Source organism: Euprymna scolopes, chromosome 2 (genome assembly GCF_053919585.1).
Source record: "Euprymna scolopes isolate OS-2025 chromosome 2, ASM5391958v1, whole genome shotgun sequence".
NCBI classification, from domain to species: Eukaryota; Metazoa; Mollusca; class Cephalopoda; order Sepiida; family Sepiolidae; genus Euprymna; species Euprymna scolopes.
The window spans coordinates 146,493,885-146,510,275 of NC_136483.1; the positions used below are offsets into that span (position 1 = coordinate 146,493,885).

A 16,391-nucleotide genomic window follows, 5' to 3' on the forward strand; every position below is an offset into this window, starting at 1 on the left:
GAATGCTGCTTTATGCCAAATTGCTGGTTGAATATGGTTAAATGTGTGCTAATTTTTATATTAAATACTAATCTCTATTAATTTCTATTAAAACCCAACTGTGTATTGAAGGATACCATAATACTTGGTTCACTGCACCTTATCTTAACAAACGTTAATACAAAATTTCAGCCAGATCAGCCTTGTAGTTACCTGTAAAACTTCTAGAATATATCTGGTATTGTAGTGACTAATCACTATTAATCCTTATATATCCATAACTGTGCAGTGAACAGATACAATAATACTTAGTTTGCTGCTCGTTATCATAACAAAAGTCCACACAAAATTCCAGCCAGATCAATCAAGTAGCTTCCAAGAAAAAATGGGACGGCAGACAGACTAAAAGAAATATTATATAGATGTTTCCAGGGTGTGTGATTGACATCATGGATATCTACACAGACTATGAAAATGGCTATGCCAGTTGAAACAAGTGGAGCATGCACAATGAACAAGGCATAAAAAAAAGTTCAGCATTTGCCCCCTCCCCCCACATTTAACCCCAAGAGAACGTCAAATCCTGGTGAAAATGAACAAACGGTGCAGTTCTAGGCCTTAACATATGTAAATTTGAGTTCTGCACCATGCAAAAAAAAGAAATGTCTAAGTCCATCATTTGTCCCCCCCCCACCCACCCATTTAGCCCCAAAAAAGTTCCCAAGGCCTTAACATATTTAAATTTGAGTTCATCACCATGCAAAATTGCTAGACATACACAGAAAATTTTGGACAAATATGGTAAAATAGTCCCAAAAATGTCAATTTTAGCCATTTTAACTGAAAGGCACTCCTAGGAGGAGGGGGGGGGAGTTTTCTCGGAAAATCCGTTCAGTTACTTTTTTAGTCATATCATGTTTAATGTTTGTGCAAAATTTCAAAAATTTCCAAGTCGTAGTGTTATCAATTTTTTTTTTTTTTTTTTTTTTTTTTTTTTTTTTAACTTTGACCCCAATTTTGACCCCTTAACATTTATTTTGGGCTCAAATCAAATTAAAAGGTTTGATCCATGTAACCTACATCTAAAATTTCCAGTGTTTAGACTGAAAATTGTCGGAGGAGTTTGGTAGAGTTTTCAAAGGTCAAATCGTTGAACTTTGGCCCTTTTGACAACCAAATTTCTGAAACCTGATTAAAAAGATTTTCTGAAATCTCAATACCCCTTATGTCAAATTTCGAGTCTGTAGACTGAAAATTGACAGAGTAGTTTGGTAGGGAAATGTGTACACACACACACACACACACACACAAAAATTTCACTTTTATAGATATATAGATTTTACCAAGACCACTTGATAATAAGGATTAATTTGAGGTGGGGGGAGGCATATTTTTAGGAGAGACAGTTTTAAATTTGTTTTTAAAGAAAACGCTTTAAGGTAATACTTCAAAGTGAGAGCGAAAGAAATGTTAAACAAATAATGAATTCAGAAGCATCAGTTCATGAATAAAGAAATAAATAGGAAACAAAGATTGTTCATATTTTGAGAATCCTTGCAGAAGAAGGGGGAATGATGGAGAATACTCTGAGAAAATTGGAAACAATCGATGGAATAAGCAGAATTTGATATTTAGGAAGATAGCTCGGCGGGTACTTGTTAACATTGAACTTGAAAATGATCATGTCGTAGTCAGCTGAGAAGCAGTCCTGTAGTATTGTGTTTGACAGATTCGAAGTTCTTTGAAAGTAACCTTGTTCATGGAAGTTCTGTCTGGTTTTAGGTACAGAGAAAGGAAGAAAAGTAGTAATTTAAAAGCTGTTTTTTTTTTTTTTTTTTTTTTTTTTTCGTATTGCAATAAAATAAACAGTTGAAACTTTTTGATTAATTTGTTTTTACTGTTTCTTTTCAGGAAGGATATTTACAAACGATGTTGTTTTAAGAAACCCTGCTATTTATTAATTATCATGTGAGTACAAACTTTTTATTTTCTCTTTGTAGTTTTTGTCTTGTTTTTTTTTAAACTGTGAATTAGTTTTACTTCACTTGGAATGAACAAAAACGTCAACCACTTCTGAGACAACCTAGGTGTTCTGAACTGTTCAAGGTTTTCTTTGTGTAATCACTCTTTTGTTGATACTGTAAACACTTGTATGACATGGGCCATGTTCAAAATTTGGAAGCCGTTGATATTATAAGTGTTTTTTTTTTGTTTTTTTTTGTGAGTTCATCGGAGCACATTTCATTAAAGTATTTGTAAAAAGAGGCACAGGGATGCAACACTGCAGTGATGGAGCTGGGGCTTGGCTGATGATTGTGCGGTACTTATTGGATTTGAAACTCTTTGTTGGACCCTGTCTAAGAGTGAAAGACTAGTGACAGATGCTCCAGCCCAGATGTGGCAGCCATACTCCATGCATGGATGAATTGGGGCTTTGTAAAGATTAATAGATGCTCTGAGTTACTTTTCTCTCATAATACATTGAGCTCATGTTCTTTACAGCAACCTTGGCAGCATCCTCAGGTTATTTGTTCCAATTTATAGTTTCTGTGAATGTTAGGCTGAGGAGTTTGAAAGATGTGCTCTCAGATAGGATGTTATTTGCCAAGGCAATTATGGTTGAAAAGGGTTTTTATTGCAGTTGCCAAAGGAAAGTAGTTTAGTCTTAGTAGAATTAAATGTTGCTCTCTACTTATAACCCCATTCCACTACTGACTGAAGGGTCTCTGCCATTGCCTTGTATATGTGCACATTCGTTGTACCATCATGTCTATTATAGAGCATAGTGTAATCACCAAATATACCCATCTGAGACATAATTTTATCAGGGAGGCCATTTATGAATATCAGGAATAATAAATGATCAAAGGATAGACCTTTGAAGCACAACTGCATTAATATCATGTTTGAATGTACAGCCATCGAGGACAACTTGGATTTTTCTCTTGCACAGGAAGCATCTTTATGTTGAGTTTTCATCCAGAAATACCATAGGATTTAATTTTTGTGAGAAGCTCTTCATGCCAGATCTTGTCAAACACTTTGGATATATCAAGGGTTACAGCTTTAGTCACCCCCTCCTGTCTTATCTAGTGCATGGTATGTGTTCAGAGATGATAGTTAAAATATCTGCAGTTGAACAGGCTTGCCTAAATATATACTGTTGGTCAGAAAGAAGCTTAGCATTTACAAAATGGCAGACTTATGCTTGATTGATCAAAGACTCCAAGAATTTAACAAAGATAGGGCAGGAGACTGATGAGGCAATAATTGAATGTGTCAGTTCTTTCACCAGAATTCTTGAATACTAGTACAACCAAGGCAATTTTCCAGTTATCAGGGAAGCAAAACTCTGCTAGACATTTTAGTTTGGAGAGGACAGAGGCTAGCTCAGCAGAACATTTTATAATTAGTATGGCATGAATGAGATCAAGCCTACACGCCTTGGAGGTGTATAGGTTTTTTTATGATATCACTGCTATGAGAAGGGGTGATTTCCAGATCTATTAGAATGGCGTCTCTCTGCAAAGAGAAATTTGTACGGTAGTAGTTTGAGGTGGAGTTGGAGGCAAACAGACGGGCAAGTGGGTCAGCTTTCTCAGTTGCTGTGCAAGTGACTTCATGCTTATTAGTTAGTGGAGGAATTGTTGATTGTCCATTATTCATCACATAATTTTTTTAAAATTCACAAGTTTCTATTTTCTGCAACTTGATATGTTTCCTGGTCACTTTGGTATACCTTCTCTTAGCTCCAGCCATTTCACTCTTACAGTTATTTCTAGCTTTTATAAACTTTTGCTTATTTGTGGCATACAAATCATCGGAATGCAAGGCTGCCTTCATGTAATGGTTGGTGCACAAGTTGAAGTGAACCATTGGGGAGAATGGGGCTTGTTATAATACTGCCATGTGGAAACATTAGCTTCAATATCTTCTTTGCACCACTCAGTTGTCTTATTGGCACACTATTTACCAAATATAGAAAAGATATTAGTCCATGAGTCATCTTTGTTGTTCTTTGATGGCTTCCAAGTGAGGAGGCAAAAAACGTAGGATGTCAGTAGGAATGCTGGTCGGGTGTTGATATGAACTCTGCGACAATCAGGGTGTGGCAGGGGAGGTGGTAGTGACAGAAACGTGGCTTTGGTGTTGTGTCTGGAATATGGGTGCTATGACAGCGAAGGAGAAGTGGTCTTAAAGGCTGCTGTCTGGTAGCACAAGGGGGTTGGCGGTAACGACGGAAGAGGAGTAATCTTAATAGCTACTGTTGCTAATGAAGGGTTGGTGACGGTGGCTGCTGCTACTAGTGGGACAGTCTCACAGTCTGATGAGCTGTGGTGATCTGGTGATGGCGGTGGCGAAACAAGGGTAGTCTTCAAGTATCATGATTGAGGTGGGTCGGCTGTGGCGATGGAGGGAGCATAGTAATGTTAATAGCTGTTGTTGCTGATGAAGGGTTAGTGGTTGCTGGCTGCTGACAGAATGTCCAGTTTAACACGCTTAGCCGATCTGCCTGCTTGTCAAAAAACTTGTATTTATATTTGTGTTGCGGACCTAGTTGTAGACAAAGGTGTCTTTCATCACTGGTTGTCGTTTTCATTTTTTATGTTTTAATGTGCTGTAGGAAGTTGTCTGTTTGAGCTTTGTATTCGTGTGTTGCATCAATTTGAAGCTAAGAAAGTTGTGAATGGGTTCTAGTAGGCATTGTAATGTTACAGTGCTTTATTTGTGTTAATAAGCTGCTAGAGTTGCATCTGTCGTGATGTTTGGGTTTTGTATTTTGATTTTTCTTTCGATGTACAGCTTCCTCTGGCGGTTTTCTTTGTTGAGGTGAGTTGCGAGTTATTCCGTTTATGTGGGTGTATAAAGAAATGGGTTTTAATGTTGTCCCATGTGCTTCGTGTGATCATTTATGTTGTATCAACGAACAGGGTTTGTCTTAGTGTCGCCATTATTATCATCGTCACTGCACCTGCTGATTTCTGGTTTATTCAAGTAAATATGGAGGGATATGCGATATAACACAGACAAACTGTCAATCCCGTACCCTCAATTTGTCGGATGAGAGTGGCTCAGACTAGTTGCATGGTCATAAGTGACAAGCATGCGTCAGAGTTGCTCAATTTAGGAGAGATGGGGAAGAAAAGCAATGGAAGGTAGAAAGGGTTGGAGGGACGGCATTTATTGTACTAGCGAGGAAATAAGGCCAAGCACTGAGTGTCGGTCCCTGGATTGTAACTCTTTGGCTGCCTAATAGACAAAGGAGGAGTGTGATAGCCAGGCGATAGGCATAGCCTTCTTAAGCAGTTTAGGTTTGAAAACTGAATAATTTTTTTTCAAGTCACCAGCTTTAGGAAGATTGTCAACTAAGGAGTTCTCTCATAACCACTAGGACCTGGATATGACCTAAAACTATATCCGATGATGAGGTTCCAGCTTGCGGGCCTTGGGGAGTGTGGAACCATCCTTTAATTGCCATTGCCCCCAGGTCCACTCTGACCCGGAGTGGTAGTACCTGTTAGGGTCCCAACTATGGGTTAAATAGAATCTGACTTAAAAAAAAAATATACTCCATTAAAAATCGTTCCTCAAAATAACTAGATTCGGCATTAAATAACCTGAAAAAGGTTGATATGCCGTAAAACAAAAACAACCAACCAACCATATCCACTAATTTGGTCCAATGACTAGTGAGGTTAGTAACACAAGTTTTATATAAGAGTTTTCCTTCTTCTAGATGAATGACCTGATAAGGTCTGTGGGTGCATCAAACTGAGAAGGGTAGCCTCTTGCCTGGATTCTCAACCAGGTATTTCTACACCCCCTCGCCAGGAAAATATAAATTAAATGTATCTACTTAATATAGATATAATTTTAAGTATAGATATAAATTATAGATAACTAGTATCTACTTAATATAGATGTAATATAAAATAAAGATATAAACTATAGGTAATAAGTATCTATTTAATATAGATATAAAATATAATAGATATTAAGTATCTACTTAAATAAAGTGTTGCCTTCTAAAGTTAAAAATAGATAGAAGTCCCCCTTACATAAGTGCAAGATGTGTAATTATATAGCATGAGGAAAAAACTAATTAGTTTTTCTTGATTTAGGTCAGGAGAAATGAGTTAAATTTATCTATGATTAAAACATAATCGTAGATTTGTCTACAGTTAATACATATAGTATTAATCTATATATTAATACGATAGCGTGTGTTGTTTTCTGTGTCGCACTTACATCTGGGTCGTTTAATTGTTACGTACTTCCATTTCTTGTCATAAATATTTTTTTTCAAGAATTCTTCATTAGTTTTGGTTTTGGTTTCAGCTAATGGCACTGAAGTCATCTATTTTTTTATAAATAATTTTATCAAGAATTATTCATAAGTTTTGGTTTCAGTTTCGATTATGGCTGAAGGAACTCAAGTTATATATTTTTTTTTTTTCATAAGTTTTTATTTCGGTTTTAATTCAAGCTACTGCACCAAAGTCAAATGGATATATTTGTTTTATTTTTGAAATCACAACTTTATAATATATAAAAAATAACTCTATAATATTATACATGAAATCTGCAAGAATTAAAATATATTTAAGCATACTTGACAACCGGGCTTTGCCGGGCGTTTGTGCTAGCTTAGATAAATACTTTTGCAGTTTTAACAAAAAAGCTACAATAATATCAGAGCGTCTCCATTTAAACTGAACATCTACAGAATGCCAACATCCATATATTACATATGAATGAGTCTCCTGTGGAATTTCCACTGGTCCCGCTAGTATATATTAAAATACTAAGAAGGAATTAGGGTGACTGAGAGTGTATAAGTATTTTAAATAATGGCTACCATGCAAAACAGATTTAGTCTTGGAGTCAAAATAACTACTCTTTTAACTCTACATCTAGAAAATAATTTTTCCTGTCATTTTGGATCACACATTAAAACATAAGATACATGTGGCCGGTATAGGCCCTCTTGTATCTTAGAACAAGTTTGTCAAAGGAAAAATGATGATTAAATGTATAAAAAAATAATGAAAATAAAATGCTATTCGGAAATTAAGAAAACAAATTTAAAATTAAGTAAAAAACAACAAACTTAACGATTTTTAGTAAATAAGGAATTCAGAAAGATAAAGAAAGACTTAGCTCCAAATGTTCCATCCCTATTTTACGTTACTCCTTTTAGACAACATGGTGTGCGGACAAATGAATCTCTGCTGCTTTTATCCAGGGGTTCATACTCAAAGGTCTCAGCGAGAGAGAGGGGGAGGTAACAAAATTATTTTAATTTTTTTGTCAAAATACAAAAAATAACATTTTTAAAACCTAAGTTTAAAATAAATTTTATTTAATACACACACACACACAAAAAAAACCCACATTATTTAAGGTTTTTCAAATATATATTAATCACCCACAGACACTGTTTCACTGTATCACATCTCCTTAGTGTAGCTAGACCAGCACCCATCCGAATTCAGAGATAAAAAGCAATTTCAGTTTAAAATTTCGATGAGTCGTGAAAGACGTCATTCTCTTATCAACAAAAGATTAAAATTAACTTGTTCACAAAGAAACTGAAACTTAATGTTGTATTTTTTTAAATACAATTTAAAAATAAATTTGTTTCATTTTATGCTATTGCATATTTTTGCTTTCAATATATATTCAATTAGTCATAACAGAAAAAAAAGTAAGAAATAATTAAAAACAAACAAACAAACAAAAAAAAAACTCTGGCATTTGAAAAATGATCAAAGAGCAAATATATGATAAGTCCGTTTGTGGAACACAATACTGTGTGTTTGCTTCCCGACTGACTAATCCCTTCTTCAAATCTAATGTAATAAATTCCTATTGAGTTGTCCTAAAAAATGATGTATATCTTACCCAAGTTCCGCCATAACTGATCATATTGTCTCATCATCTATCCAACACTTAACCCTTATCCTAGAGTGACGTCCAGGACTTGATAAGTGGTGACATTTCGAGTAAAAAATAAATAAGTTACTAAAGGCAAGATAACTTACTCTTCTACCTACCTGGATAAGTTTTTATTTTTGTGTTTTAACTTATTTTAAAGCGTTATTTACTTTAAAACCAAAGTAGTGCAGAGTCCTAAGTTAGAACAAGAAAGAAAAAAAAAAAATGGCAAACATGAGACAATCGTCTAGGTAGAAAATATCGGTAGAAACTCATCCATGACATTTATGGGTAGGGTTTCTACCAGTATTTTGTTTAATTTTCGATTTTTGACCGATTATCGATACTCCTCAGATGACCGTCTCATATGTAGTCAATTTTTTTTTTGTTCTAACTTAAGACTCAACGCTCGCTACTTGTGTTTTGAAGTTAATAAACTCTTTATGATAAGTTAAAAAGCATACAAAAAAAAAAAAAAAATTATCCGAGTAGGTAACATTTATTTGTTACATATTTATTTTTTAAACACGTTTTCGTTTTGTTGTCTATACTGGAAAATGCGCCAAAACCTCTTTCAAAAAGATTAACCGAAGAACATAAAGCTATAAGTAGATCAACACTATGGAGTAGGCTGGTAGAAACGAAATGTGGGCGGAGGAATACAAAGAGGGGGGGGGGTGATAACGTTTGGCAAGTGGGGTGTCAACATCTTGTTAAGAGCAGATAAATCACTTAAGGGTTGGCGATAGGCACATCACTATTACCACTACTCACCTTAATCCACAGAGGATTTATATCACAACCACTTGTTCAGCTTAGTTACTTGTGACTCAGCTTTGTTTTAATTTTCTTATCACTTTGTTTTTGCTGGGGATGGGGCATTTTACCGGATGCCAAAAATTCTCCCATTAGTTTAGTTACTCCAACCGAGAGATCTTTTTAAGATTCTAACTGTCCCTCTAAGTGCTGTTGTTTGTATTTCTCTTGCGCTTGGTTCACTGGGTATATTCGCCAGATAGTTTTTGAAATTCTTTTTCATTAGCCCGGTTGCTCCTATAATGACTGGTATGATTAATACCTTCTTAAGATTCCAGTTTCTTTTCATGTCGTACATAAGTCGTTGGTATTTTGTTATTTTCTCCCTCTCTGCTCTGTTAAGGCCAGCAATCATTAGGGATGCTTACTTGAGCTAGGGTTGCCGCTTTCTCCCTTTTGTCCCATATCACTATGTCTAGGTATGTAGCTGTAGGAATTTCGTAGTCATAGTGGATAGTGTATGATGCTGGGAATGAGACCTGAAGTCGGAAGAGGAAGATTCTTGTCCTCATCTTCCAGTTTGTGCTTATCTTCACCATTTCCACCTAGTTTAACCTTTTCATGTATGGTTGTTTTTTTTTTTTCACAGATGCTATGTATCTGATCTAACTTGTTTTTGGACTGTGTGCCTTTAAGTTCATCTGACTTCCAAAACAACTAATAATGGTAGCAAAATACATTCTTTGATAATAAATGACTCTCACAAAAACTTGGTAAAATGAAAATTTATGACAATTTATGACAACTTTTCTATTTGTCGTTATGAAACAACAGCATGAATGAAAAGGTTAAAAAAAAAAAAGCAGCAGTTTAACCTCATAGACTTGAAATGTTAAAAGACAAAGGACATGATCAGATGAAACTGACTGACAGACAGAGCCACTTTATAGAGATGCAATGTCAGCATCTCAAAACTGAAAATCACTTAAGACGTGATCTGATAGACTGAATTCATTTTTTTCTTTTTCCTTGTAAAACAAAAATGTATTTTCTCTACTCTATCGGTATTTCCATATTAGGTGCTCGATGGAGCTTCAATATCTGTATCCCCTCATTTATTCCCAGTTATTATCTCCTTTTCAGCGCTCATATGAATTTGGAATATAAACTTTTTGTCATTTATTTGTATATGCTCTGTAGTTATATTTAATATACATCGAGCTCCAAAATACAAACACTCAAAAAGTTTGACTCTTAAATAATAATTCACAATTCTCCAAAATCTGGACCTCATTAATTGAGTAACGTGACACAAACGACATCAATTCGATCGTTTCCTTTTTCTCTCGCTGAATACTCGATGTGGTTCCAGCTAGTCGCATCAAACTTTAATCTCTCCTCAGAAAGTTAAAGCTTTTTTCTTTTTTTTTTCTTTTTTTTTTTTAAATTTTAATCTATATATCTAGAAAAGTGAAATCGTCTGTGTGTGTGCGTGTGTGTGTACATTTTCCAACAAAACTACTCCGTCAGGTTTCAGTGTACAGTCTAGAGATTTGATATAAAGGGTATTGAGATTTGGGAAAATCTTTTTAATCGGTTTTCGGCCAGAAATTTGGCTGTTAAAGAGTCAAAGTTCAACGATTTGATCTTTGAAAACTTTACCAAACTCCTCCACCAAGTCCAAACACTTGATATTTTAGATGTGGGTTACTTGGACATCGATCAAACATTTTAATTTTATTTGAGCCAAAAACAACATAAGTTAAGGGGTCAAAATTAAAAAAAGATCAGTTTTGGGGTGAAAATTTGACTGCCAAGAGGTCAAAGTACAAAGAATTGACTTTTTCAGACTCTACCAAACTCTTCCGCCAATTTGGGGTCTAAACATTTGAAACTTTAGATGTAGGTTACCTGGACATGAGTCAAACTTTTTAATATATATATAAAAGTTATGAACAGTACATAGGGCCTGAGCAAAGCCGGGCTGAACTGCTACTATATATATATAATGAGTGAAATTGTCTGTGTGTGTGTACATTTTCCTACCAAACTATTCTGTTGATTTTCACTCTACAGACTCGGGATTTGACATAAGGGGTATTGAGATTTGGGAAAATCTTTTTTAATCGGTTTACGGCCAAACATTTGGCTGTCAAAGTTCAATGATTTCACCTTTTAAAACTCTACCAAACTTCTCCACCAATTTTAGGTCTAAACACTATAAATTTTAGATGTAGGTTATTTGGACATGGATCAAACTTTTTAATTTGATTTGAGCCCAAAACAACAAATGTTAAGGGGTCAAAATTGGGGTCAATGTTAAAAAAGAAATTTGACCTATGCTGTCTCTACTAAATTACTCAGCCAAGTTTTGGTCTAAATATTTGAAATTTTACATAAAGAGTATTCAGACATACAGCAAGCTTTTTAATCAGTTTTTGAGCGAAAATTTGGCTTCCAAGAGGTCAAAGTTGAAAAGGTTCATCTTTGCAGACGCTACCAAATTCCTCCACCAATTTTGGGTCTAAAAACTTGAAATTTTAGATGTAGGTTACCTGGATATGAGTCAAACTTTTTAATAAATAAATATATATGCACATAAAATTAAACTACTAGTAATCAATAAAATCAAATATGTAAAAAAGAAAGCAATTTTGGATAGTTAGATTTTAATGAATTTAAATTTTCTTATATAATTCTCTTTCTCTCGCTGAACACTCAACATGGACCCAACTAGTCGCATCAAACTTTATTCTCTCTTCGGAAAGTTTCTACTTTTTTTTTATTTCAACAAGTGAAATCTTAAATAGCCACCACAATGCAAGAAGTGGAAAGTTGTCAGTGTTAAGAAGTAATTATTGATAAAAGAATATATATATATATATATATATATATATATATATATATATATATATATATATATATATATATATAATGTGTGTGTGTGTGTTTTTATCTTTCTTTCTCGACACTGGCAATTTCTCTTTTTTGCATTGTGATAAAACTTAATACTTTTCTGAAAATAAAATTGTTTCAAAATATTTGAACAAAGTAAGATGGATGTGTGATTTTAATTAGGCAAAATGGTATTTTGAACTAATAAGGAGATGCTGGTTTGCTTAAAGCATTGTGTGTGATATGTATATAGATAAGTAATAGAAGGCTATCGCAGTAAAAAAAAAAAAAAGGAAATTTGCTGGTATTGACAAAGATGAAAACAATTGATGGTGTGTGTATAGTGGCGCCAAAAAGAAAGTCCGCATTTATCATTTTTTCAAAAGCTGCAAATTTAAGCTAAATTGAATGTAACTGTTTAAACAACATATACCTCATTTGATCCGCCTTTTATTTCTCTATAATTGTGCCTGTTCATATTTGACTTTTAATTGAAGTATCCTAGTGTTCACATCAATTTCAAAAATTAACTTCAAATGGAAAAAAAGAAACTCTGCACAATGGAAATGATTATTTAAATGTAAATTTAGAACATTAATGCAACACAAATACAACAGGAACACAATGAACTAGTTAATATTTAGTAGCATAGCCCTTCTGCAATTTGACAGCCTGCATACTTTTTGGGCATTCCTTGAATTAGTCTGCAGCAATACTCCTTTGAAAGGGCATTTCACTTTTTAATTTTTGTTCTTTCAGATTTGAAATTTTATCATTGCGTTGCTATTGCTTGATGTAATGCCAGATATTTTTGACAGGATTGAGGTCTTGAGATTGCCCAGGCCAATTCAAACACAGAATATCATGCTCTTCAAAAGACCTCTTGACATTGCCAGCTGTGTGATTGGAAGCATTATCCTGCATGAAGATGGGATTATCATCCAAATTCCAGCCAAAGTAGGGTAGAAAATGCTCAGTTAACAAATTAATGTACTTGGTCGAATTAATTCGACCCTGCAAGTGAACTATAGGCCTTGGACTATTGGCACTAATAGCATCTCACACCAAAACTGGACCTCCACTACCTTGCATTGTTGAAACTGTGCACCTAGGATTAAATTCCTTCGACGGATGTACTACTTACCATCACTGCCTAACTTATTGAACTTGCTTTTGTCGCTAAAAGTCATTTTCGACCAATATGAAATCATGATCTTCATTGCATCTGATGAAGTCCAGATGATGCTTTCTGTTCTTTACAGAAATCATTGGCTTGCGTTTTGCAACACAGCCCCGCAAATTAAATTCCTTCAATCTGTTCTTAACTGTAGAAAGAGAGCACTTTTTAACAATATTACACTGTTGGATTTGGCGAGCTATTTTAAATCTGTTTCTGAGGCTGCGAATCTTGATATTGTCTTCCCTGTAAGAAATAACTTCAGGACGACCAGATTTTGGGGTATCACGAACACTGTTGGTGTTTTGGTGCTTTTGCACAGTCATTTGTACCATTTTCTCATCGCATTTCAATCTGCAACCGATTTCTTGATTGGATAAACCAGAAAGGTGGAGATTAATAAGCTCCTGATGATCACTAAGAGAAAGTCAAAGCATATGGACTAAATGTTATGTTGTCTAACCTGGAACAACAACAGTTACGATTAGAAATGCTTTGTTGCCTAAAAAGTGGATATTTTAAGCTGGTTTTAAGCTCATTTGTGGCTGCAGAGTTTCTTTTTGCCTTCTCAATTTGAAGTTAATTTTTTAAATTGACATGAACACTAGGATACTTCAATTAAGTCAAATATGAACAGGTAAAATTATAGAGGAATAAAAGGTGAATCAAAAAAAGGTATAGATTGTTTAAACAGTTACATTCAATTTAGCTTAAATTTGTGGTTTTTAAAAAAATGACAAGTGCTGACTTTCTTTTTGGGTCAATGTGTGTATATATATATATATATATATATATATATATGTGTGTGTGTGTGTGTGCAATAGTAAATCTTACTTGATTAGTCAAAATTTCTACATAGTGATCTAATAATTCCATAAAGTTTTGAGGAAAGACTTCTTTATCAAATGGTAGATGTTCCAAATCTCTTGTGAATCTGTAATGCTTTATGTTAAATACAGCAGTAAATATCAATGTCACCCACAGCAAATAGAGAAAGATTAAAATAATTTTATTTATCTATTTGTTTTTGTCGCACACATTAGATTACTGTTGATTAGAAGTTTTGACTAATCCAGTAAAATTTACTTTCGAAGTATATATATAATATATATATATATATATACACACAATATAAAGCTGTGTGTGTCTGGTCACGAATAGGCTCCTATATGGTTGACTATTTAAAAAAACTGATTACATATGATAGAAGATGTATCGAGACACAGGAATGGGTATGTTTTAATCTGGCAGAACGGTGGTTCATTAAAATTGTGGGGTCTGCATTTGCGCCTGGTCCACAAAGTATGGAAATAAAAAATGTTAAAATTAAAAAAAAAAAAAAAAAGTTTTCAAGTGTTTTTGATATAGATATACATAAGAATACTTTGATAAGTATGTTTTAACTTAAATAGGGATGGTATAATAAAATTGTGGGGTCTGCGTTTGCGCTTTGCTTCCATAGAATGGAAATAGGCACAAACTTTAATAAACACTTTTCATATCTATCTGCGTAAGTAGACTTTGATAATTATGTTTCAGTTTGAAGAAATATGGTATAATAAAATTATGGGGTGTTCGTTCCCACCTGACCTCCAAAGAATGGAAATGTCACACAGTTTAACAAGGTTTTTTAATATAGATCCACAGAATATTGTGATAAGTGTTTCAGTGTGAACAGGTATGGTATAATAAATTATGGGGTTTATCTATTTTATTTTTACTTTCATCATATCTTGGTTTGGTTTTGATACTCCCAAATTTACAACCCTTCCTTTTCATAAGCTATCATACTTTCATAAATCAGAGTCCATTTTCTGTAGACTGTTTTTGAACCCAGTCAACGACAGGTACTTTTGCTAGTATATATATATATATAATTCCACGTTAATATTGTTGAGGGGTGAAACATCCAATGAATTTAAGGTTTATACAAAAGTGCCTCATACCAAGGTAAAGCAAGCTATACTTTTTATTTATTTTTGCATAAACATTGAGGCATCGCTACACATTTATGACCATGTTTCAGTCAACTAATTACTTCATCGGATGATGTTGAAAGTCCTTAGTGAAAGACTCGACTTTTGTAAAAGCAACATCTCAAGAAGTCTCTAGTTATCACTAATTAGTTAACTGAAACATGTTCATGAATGTGTAGCGATACTTAAATGTTTGTAAAAATAAATAAAAAGTAGATATATATATATATATGTGTGTCATTCACAGACAGTACTTTTTCACTGTTTAGAGAGCATCAGTGCAGCTAGACAAGCAAGTGCTTCAAGCTGGGATTGAAACCTGACCGTTAAGCTGACAGGCTACACCTATGCCTCCATGCTATCATACAACACTTGTTGAGCGTAAGTGAAATCTAGATGTCAACGATGTAAACATCTCTTCAGCAGGTCAGAGAACTTGAACTAGTTTTATCTAATGAGCAATGTTTTAAGCTAATGTCCCACCAGAAATTTCTTGACAAGAATTCTACCAACATAGGGAGTAAATTCATTGTGTTTGTTTATCTTTCTCTATTTTTTAATTTTTTTTCAAACTGCATCTCCTCCGAGACATAAGATTGCAGAGCAGTGCGAGGCAGGTCAGATGATTGCATATTTAAAAAAAACAAACATTTTTTATGGGTCTTTAGCCGGTAAAAATAGTTAAGGGGGCAAAATTGAAAGGAATTGGAACTTGACAGGGGTAAGTCGACTTAAAGTTCCCTTGTATGCATACGCAAATAGATATAGATTTATACATTAACGTTAGTTTCTTTTTTAGCCATTTCATATCCAACTGATGCTAGTTCAAACAAGAATTGTCTCTGATAATAAATACAAAATTTGCATAAATTGAAATATCATATTTAAGCATATTTTACGACCGGGCAACACCAGGCACCCTGCTAGTATATATTAACAGCAGCCTTTTGGTTTCATTTCCTTTTGAAAAAGTAGATGATATTTTTGAAATATTAAAGATTCCGCCATCTCAATTATTTCAAACAGTAAGTTCATATTTACTGATTTGCATTTGTGATTGTTTTGGAAAATAAATAAATATATGAAGATAAAAAAAATCCATTTTGTTTATCCATTTTTGTTCATTCATTACACCAATTCAACTGCCGATTCCCTGCATTGCTATAGCCTTTTTATACTTCTCGATATTTATTTACCAGCAATGCTTAAAGCAAACCACCTTTCCGTTATATATATATATATATATATATATATATATATATATATATATATATATATATATATATAAAACTAGCCTGGGTGCTCAGAGGTGTGTGTTGAGAGAAAAAAAATGTTGTAGTGGCCAGGCAGGCTCGAACTCGTGATGCAAAGGCTGAAAAGAAAGTGGAGGTGTGTTGTATAATGGTGTTGGTTGAGCCAAAAAAAGGGGGGGGGGATTACGAGTGCAAAAAAAATAAGTAGTAGTAAGCAGGCAGGCAGGTTCAAACCTGTATCGCGAAGGAGAAAAAGAAAGTGAAAAAAATATATGACGCGTTTGCTATTGCGCCCATCGCCAAACCGGAAGTGATGTAGGTTTAAATTAAGTTTAGACAATTGAAAATAGGCGATGAGTTTCAAAAATATCGGCGAAAAAAGCGACTCCTTCCTGTAGAAAAGTGCCCAGTTGAGGG

General features: G+C 34.1%; 1 protein-coding gene across 2 annotated transcripts in view; it reads left to right on the forward strand.

The window, feature by feature from the left end:
* The window catches only part of LOC145297246 (CYFIP-related Rac1 interactor B-like), a 317,794-nt gene that overhangs the window by 86,659 nt on the left and 214,744 nt on the right, over positions 1-16,391 (forward strand). For both annotated transcript variants that reach the window (XM_080143329.1, XM_080143328.1), the window contains exon 2: positions 1,891-1,947. The gene's annotated coding sequence lies outside the window, so the exon portion shown is untranslated. The remainder of the gene's footprint in view (positions 1-1,890; positions 1,948-16,391) is intronic.